Source organism: Ornithorhynchus anatinus, chromosome 2 (genome assembly GCF_004115215.2).
Source record: "Ornithorhynchus anatinus isolate Pmale09 chromosome 2, mOrnAna1.pri.v4, whole genome shotgun sequence".
NCBI lineage: Eukaryota > Metazoa > Chordata > Mammalia > Monotremata > Ornithorhynchidae > Ornithorhynchus > Ornithorhynchus anatinus.
This window is the reverse complement of record NC_041729.1, coordinates 121,310,832-121,317,452: the sequence shown is the minus strand read 5'-3', so window position 1 is coordinate 121,317,452 and position 6,621 is coordinate 121,310,832. Positions and strand designations below refer to the sequence as shown.

Below are 6,621 nucleotides of genomic sequence, written 5' to 3'. Positions count from 1 at the left end.
TTCGAACTCATGAGCCCTGACTCCAAAGCCCGTGCTCTTTCCACTGCGCCACGCTGCTTCTCTAATGACAGATACCAATCTTCTGGTGTCAGTTTATATTTCCTTTCCAAATGTACTTCCATGTAAAAGGTGGATTTCAATATGTACTTTAATAAAACGTACATTCTTAGTGGTATTTAAGTGCTTACTATGTTTTAAGCGCTGATCTTAGTGCTTTTCTTTAATTGTTAATCCGAGCAATGATTTGCCTTAAGTAGCTTATGAGGAGGTTTTTTTTCTTATTTTTAATAGGAAATCCATGATAGAACCTGACCTTATTTAATGTACTAAAGTTCCACTTCAGTTAGAAATAGTATGTGCACCTCAAATATTGTTGTATTTAGTCATGCAGCTGGCCTTGTTGAAAGAGATTGGTCCTGGAAGTCTGGAGTCCAGTTTCTAGCCCAGGCTCTGCCACTTACCTTCTCAGTGACCTTAGGCAAGTAATCTAAATTTGTTATCAAAGCTTTTTTATCTGAATAATGAGAATAAAATACCCAACTCTCTCTTAGATTATGAGCCCTGTATGAGAGAGGAACTATGGCCAATCTGATCATCCTGTATCTACTTCATGACTCACATAATGCTCACCACAGAGTGAATGCCTAAAAATTACCACACATCCCTCATAATAATAATAATGTTGGTATTTGTTAAGCACTTACTATGTGCAGAGCACTGTTCTAAGCGCTGGGGAAGATACAGGGTAATCAGGTTGTCCCAAATGAAGCTCACAGTCTTAATCCCCATTTTACAGATGAGGTAACTGAGGCACAAGAAGTTAAGTGACTTGCCCACAGTCACACAGCTGACAAGTGGCGGAGCCTGGATTTGAACCCATGACCTCTGACTCACAAGCCCATGCTCTTTCCACTGAGCTATGCTGCTTCTCATAAAGGGCAATGATTGATCAAATGAAAAATTATTTCTTTACAGTGAAAAGTGGGATTATTAATTATTCAATCAGTAGTATTTATTGAGTGGCTATATGTGCAGAACACATTAGAGAATTAGTATACATCGTTTATGCTCTCAAAGTTTACAACATGATGCATGACACAGACACTTGAATACCATCATCATTAATGGTATTTATTGAGTGCTCACTGTGTGCAAGGTACTATACTAAGTACTTGGGAGAGTACAATCCAACAGAGTTGCACTACCAGAGAGTAGTCTTCTTACTTGAGGAAAAATAATAGAGTATATAAAATATGTACTTGTGAAGTAGGAAGCTCTTAAGTATTTAGGAGCTTAGGTGATACAAGAGGGCTGAGTGGCAGTAAGGAATATAAAGTGGAGAGATTAGAGATTATTGAAGGAAATCAATCATCCATGAGGAAACTTCCTGGTATTATTATTTCTTTATAATATTCTCAGTGGCTTCAGTAGTGGGGAAGATGAAATTAACTGGAACTGGAAACTCTGTATTTCACACAAATACCATCACCATCACTTGCTAATCAATCACATTGGTTGAACATTCGCTGTGCTCAGAACATTGTACTAAGTGCCTGGAAGAGTAAAACATAGCAGAGTTGGTAACAGGTTCCCTATTCACAGGAAGCTAAGAATCTAGAGATCTACATTTAAATGTTATGGGTATGTACATAAGTGCTGTGGGCCTGAAAGTGTGGTAAGTATCAAATGCTTGAAGGGTATAAATCCAATTGCAAGAGTGACACAGAAGGGAGAGGGAAGGGGAAAAATGACGGTTCAAGTCAGGGAAGGCCTCTTGGAGGAGATAAAAAATAATAATTTCCTGGTACTTGTTAAGCATTTATGTGCCACACACTGTATGAAGTGCTGGCATTAATTCATGGTAATCAGATTGGACACAGTTCCTGTCCCACATAGGACTCACAGTCTCATCAATTAATCAGATTTATTGTACAGAGCACTGTTCTAAGCTCTTGGACAAGTACAACATATCAGAGTTGGTAGATGCATTCCCTGCCCAAAATGAGCTTATAGGCTAGATGGAGAATAATTCTAAGGAGGAAGGAGTAGGATTAAATCTCCATTTTACAGATGAAGAAACTGTGGCACAGAGAAGTGACTTTCCTAAGGTCACATAGCAGAGAAGTACCAGGCATCCTTTCACTTCCATTTAGTCTTATAGTCTTTCCACTAGAAAACACTGCTTTGTAATTTTAATAAGGCCTGGAAGGTGGGCATAATGATGGTCTGTCAGATATAAAGGGGGAGGAAGTTCCAGACCAGAGGTACCACTATGCCAGTGTCGGCAGTGAGACATACGAAATCAAGGTATAATGAATAGGTTTGTGTTAGAGTAGTGAAATGAGCATACTGGGTTGTAGTAAGAAATCACTGAGATGAGATGGGCGGTGGGACAATAAGCTGATTGAGTGCTTTAAAGCCAGTAGTAAGTAGTTTCTGTTTGTTGTAGAGATGGATAGCAACCACTGGAGGCTCTTGAAGAAGAGGGAAACATGAGCTGAATGTGTTTTTTTGAAGAATGACCTGGTCTGCAGAGTGAAGTATGGAGTGGGGAGAGACAAGAGGTAGGGACATCAGCAATCAGACTGATGCAGTAATCAAGATGTTATAGGACAACTGCTTGGATCAGCATAGTAGCAGTTTGGTTGGAGAGCAATGTGGAGAATTCAGGGATGTTTTGAAGGCAGAATCAACAGTATTTAATGACGTATTGAATATGTGGACTGAATGAGAGATGTCGAAGAATATGCTAAGTTTATGAGCTTGTGCGATGAGGATGGTGATGCTGCCTACATGGATGGGAAAGTCACGGGGAGAACAGGCTTTGGGTGGGAAGATGAGGAGTATAGTTTTGGACAAGTTTAGTTGAAGGTATCAGTGGGACATGCAAGTATAGATGTCCTGAAGGCAGGAGGAAATACAGGACTGCAGAGAAAGAGAAAGATCTGGGCTGGAAATATAGATTTGGAAATCTTCCACATAGAGATGGTAGTTCATTCATTCATTCGGTTATATTTATTGAGCACTAACTGTGTGCAGAACACTGTACTAAACACTAGGGAGAGTACAATATAACAATAAACAGACACATTCCCTGCCCACAACAAGCTTACAGTCTAGAGGAGCAAATGAGTTCTCTAAGGGAGTGGGTGTAGATAGAGAATAGATATACTGATGCAGAACAGAATTCAGACTCAGAACTGATTGTTAATGGACTCCCACATTTAGGGGGTGGGAGGAGGAGACCATGAAAGAGACTAAAAATGAGTGATCAGAGGAATAGGAGAACGAGGAGAGTACAGTATCAATGAAGCCATGGTTAGATAAATAACTAAGCTAGACTGACATGATTACCATACTTACTTGCATCTTAGAAGCACATGCAAAAGCAGGCTATATTGCACAGGAGAAAGTTGATTGAATGTTGTCAAGAGTATTGGCCTATTTTAAAATGTAAAAGCTAGAAATAATGATGAAAAAAGCATATATGTGTACCATACAACTGCACCCAGTGGGTTGTTCTGGGACTGAATTGTGATGAAAGATGAGCCGAAGGAAAAACAAATCAGAACGAAGATGTTTATCAGGTTAATTGTCAATTATTGAAGTTGAAAACTAAAATTGTAGAGATCAAAAGTACTTGAGACTATAGAAGATGTTTTGGAAACGAGTTTTGTTGCAACAAGAAACAAAAGTCATTGATACTTGTTATCATCCTGTGTAATATGAAGGTCAAGAAATCCATGGATTTTGCTGGGTATTAGATTACTTGAAAATTATCGCTGGATTTAAATTTGTAGTGCAGTGATGCAGCTGAAAAATAATCAAAACTCATTTTAGTAAAAAGGAATATGTCTATTTAAATTCAAGGGAATTTAATATAAGAGAATGTTCATTAAAGTAACATTTGGATGTAATGCTAGTACTTGGAAAAATTCATAAGGAAATCAAATCACTAGAACATTAACCTTGAACTGAGATGAAAGTTAGATTAGTTAGCATAGTTTAATCTGGCAAAATACAAATTTTATGCACAATACCACATAGAGATAGGACTGACACAGCATTAAATAATATTAAGTGGTTATTTTTATTATGTGGCTAAATAATTTTGATACATTTTCTTTTTTCACAGAAAATAAAGTGTGCTAAGAGATTACAACCTCATCCCTTTTCTCTGAATTACAGGAATCCCAAATCTGCAAAATAGCCTTGGGTTTTTTTTGGTATGGTTCTTAATTTTCTAACCTCTAAGCTGTACTCTTGTGTCTAGGGGTGGATTCAATAATAGATCTGAAAATTGTTTGGTTTTTTGTAGCTAAACTACATGAATAGGAACAAAAGCATTTGGCTGGCCATATAAATCATGGAATCCAAGAATCATACAACCAAAAAAGACCTTGAGAGATTTCCCTAAGCCTTTTGTCCAGCAAACTTCACATTAATCATCCCAGACATATGAAAATGTGTGGTGTTTTTTTTTTTTGAAGAACTTGAGAGAGATATTTCTTGACCTCTCCTTGATAGCCTATTACAATGTTTTACAATCCTCCCTGTCAGGAATTTTTCTTAGTATCTAACCTAACTCCCTCTTGGTTGTTCTTCTGTCCCTGGAAGAAGTGAAAACAGTCACCATACCCTATCTTTTCAAATGCTTCAAGGCCACTATTATGTCCTTCTTCAAGCTCAACCAACTTATGTACATTTAGGCCATTTTTTTAGAAATTAGAGCACCTAAAATGGAAGAAAAAGCTTACCTGCATTTGGGTGTAATTATAAAGGAAATACAAAAGAAATATATTTCTGCTTTTTTCTTCTTGTTAAGAACTTATTATGTAAGCACTGGGTACTGATCAGTGGGGTAGATAAAAGAAAATTAAGTATTTGGAAGATCAATTGTTCATACATTAATAGAAAGTGGATAGAAATGATTTAACTTGGTCATGTCCATGAAACCCATAAAATATTTCCATATATGTAAATGCAGTCAGCCACCTCACCAGGTAATGATAAGTATAATCCAGGCATCCACTTATATGAAGCACAGAGTAGCCTGGATATGGAGTTTTTTTATGAGTCAGCTTTCCATATGAATAGATACCACCTGCACACCTCTCTTTCTCCAACTGCTCAAGAACACTTTTGCTCTGCCACTTCAGTTAGTAACAGAGTATGAAAAATACTAATTTTTATTCATACTATTTATAAAAATAGTTCTCAACAATTTTCAATCTGATTGCTGGTAACTGGGCATATCTACACTGTATTCCTTGTTTCAGTCCTGTTATACTGGAACTAATAGGGGAAGGCAAATAAATTAGGATGAAGCACCTGCACTGCATGATATAGAATCCTACTCCAAAATCAGTGGAATATGATGCATTTGCAAAAATATTAACAACTTCAAACAGATTCCTGGGCTTCCTAGGCAGAGTTAGAAACTCAGTTATAATAATAATAATGTTGGTATTTGTTAAGCACTTACTATGTGCAGGGCACTGTTCTAAGCACCGGGGTAGATACAGGGTAATCAGGTTGTCCCATGTGAGGCTCACAGTTAATCCCATTTTACAGATGAGGTAACTGAGGCACAGAGAAGTTAAGTGACTTGCCCACAGTCACACAGATGACAAGTGGCAGAGCCAGGAGTCGAACCCATGACCTCTGACTCCGAAGCCCAGGCTCTTTCCACTGAGCCATGCTGCTTCCCCAATTATTATTATTATTATATTGCTTCCACAGTTCAAATATCCCATGTTTCCTGTATTTTCTTTTGCATCGAGGTATCCTTCTGAGGGATTATAATTTATGGATTTAAATTTTCATGTTGCCCTAGTAGTTCACTGCACCTTCCCAGGCAAGAAAGACGAGGTGGCCGAGTGGTTAAGGCGATGGACTGCTAATCCATTGTGCTCTGCACGCGTGGGTTCGAATCCCATCCTCGTCGTGAAAGCTTTATCGATTAGACTGTAAGCCCGTCCGATTAGACTGTAAGCCCGTCAAACGGCAGGGACTGTCTCTATCTGTTGCCGACTTGTTCATCCCAAGCGCTTAGTACAGTGCTCTGCACATAGTAAGCGCTCAATAAATACTATTGAATGAATGAATGAATGAGTTTCCAGTTGAGACTAATCTCAACTGTGAAAAGGAGAGTCAAGCATAGGCATACTCATTCCATTCCTAGCTTGGCCAGTGGCTAGCGAGTGGAAGGCAATCTGCTACATACAAATCAAGACTCCTCTGTGTCGGGCAACAGCGGCATGGGAGAGAGTCAAAGGCGGAGACTCCAATTTACTGTGTGCACTGTGAGCCTGTCATTGGGCAGGGATTGTCTCTATCTATTGCCAATTGTACCTTCCAAGCACTTAGTACAGTGCTCAGCTCTGTACTAAATAAATACTATTGAATTTAATACTATTACAATAAATGCTGTTGAATGAATGGAAGGAGACAATGGTAAACCACTAACATATTTTTACCAAGAAAACTCTGTGGATACATTACCAGAACAACTGCAGATTGTGGCGGGGCGTTCCAGCAGAGATGTGTCCATGGTGTCACAATGAGTCAGAGATGGCTCAACAGCATATGACAAGACAAGTAGTTCACTGAAGGACATAA

General features: G+C 38.5%; 1 non-coding gene across 1 annotated transcript; it reads left to right on the top strand.

The window, feature by feature from the left end:
* Positions 1–5,865: 5,865 nt before the first annotated feature.
* On the top strand, positions 5,866–5,947 carry TRNAS-GCU. The gene has a single exon. It is a non-coding gene; the product is annotated as a tRNA-Ser (tRNA).
* Positions 5,948–6,621: the final 674 nt, after the last annotated feature.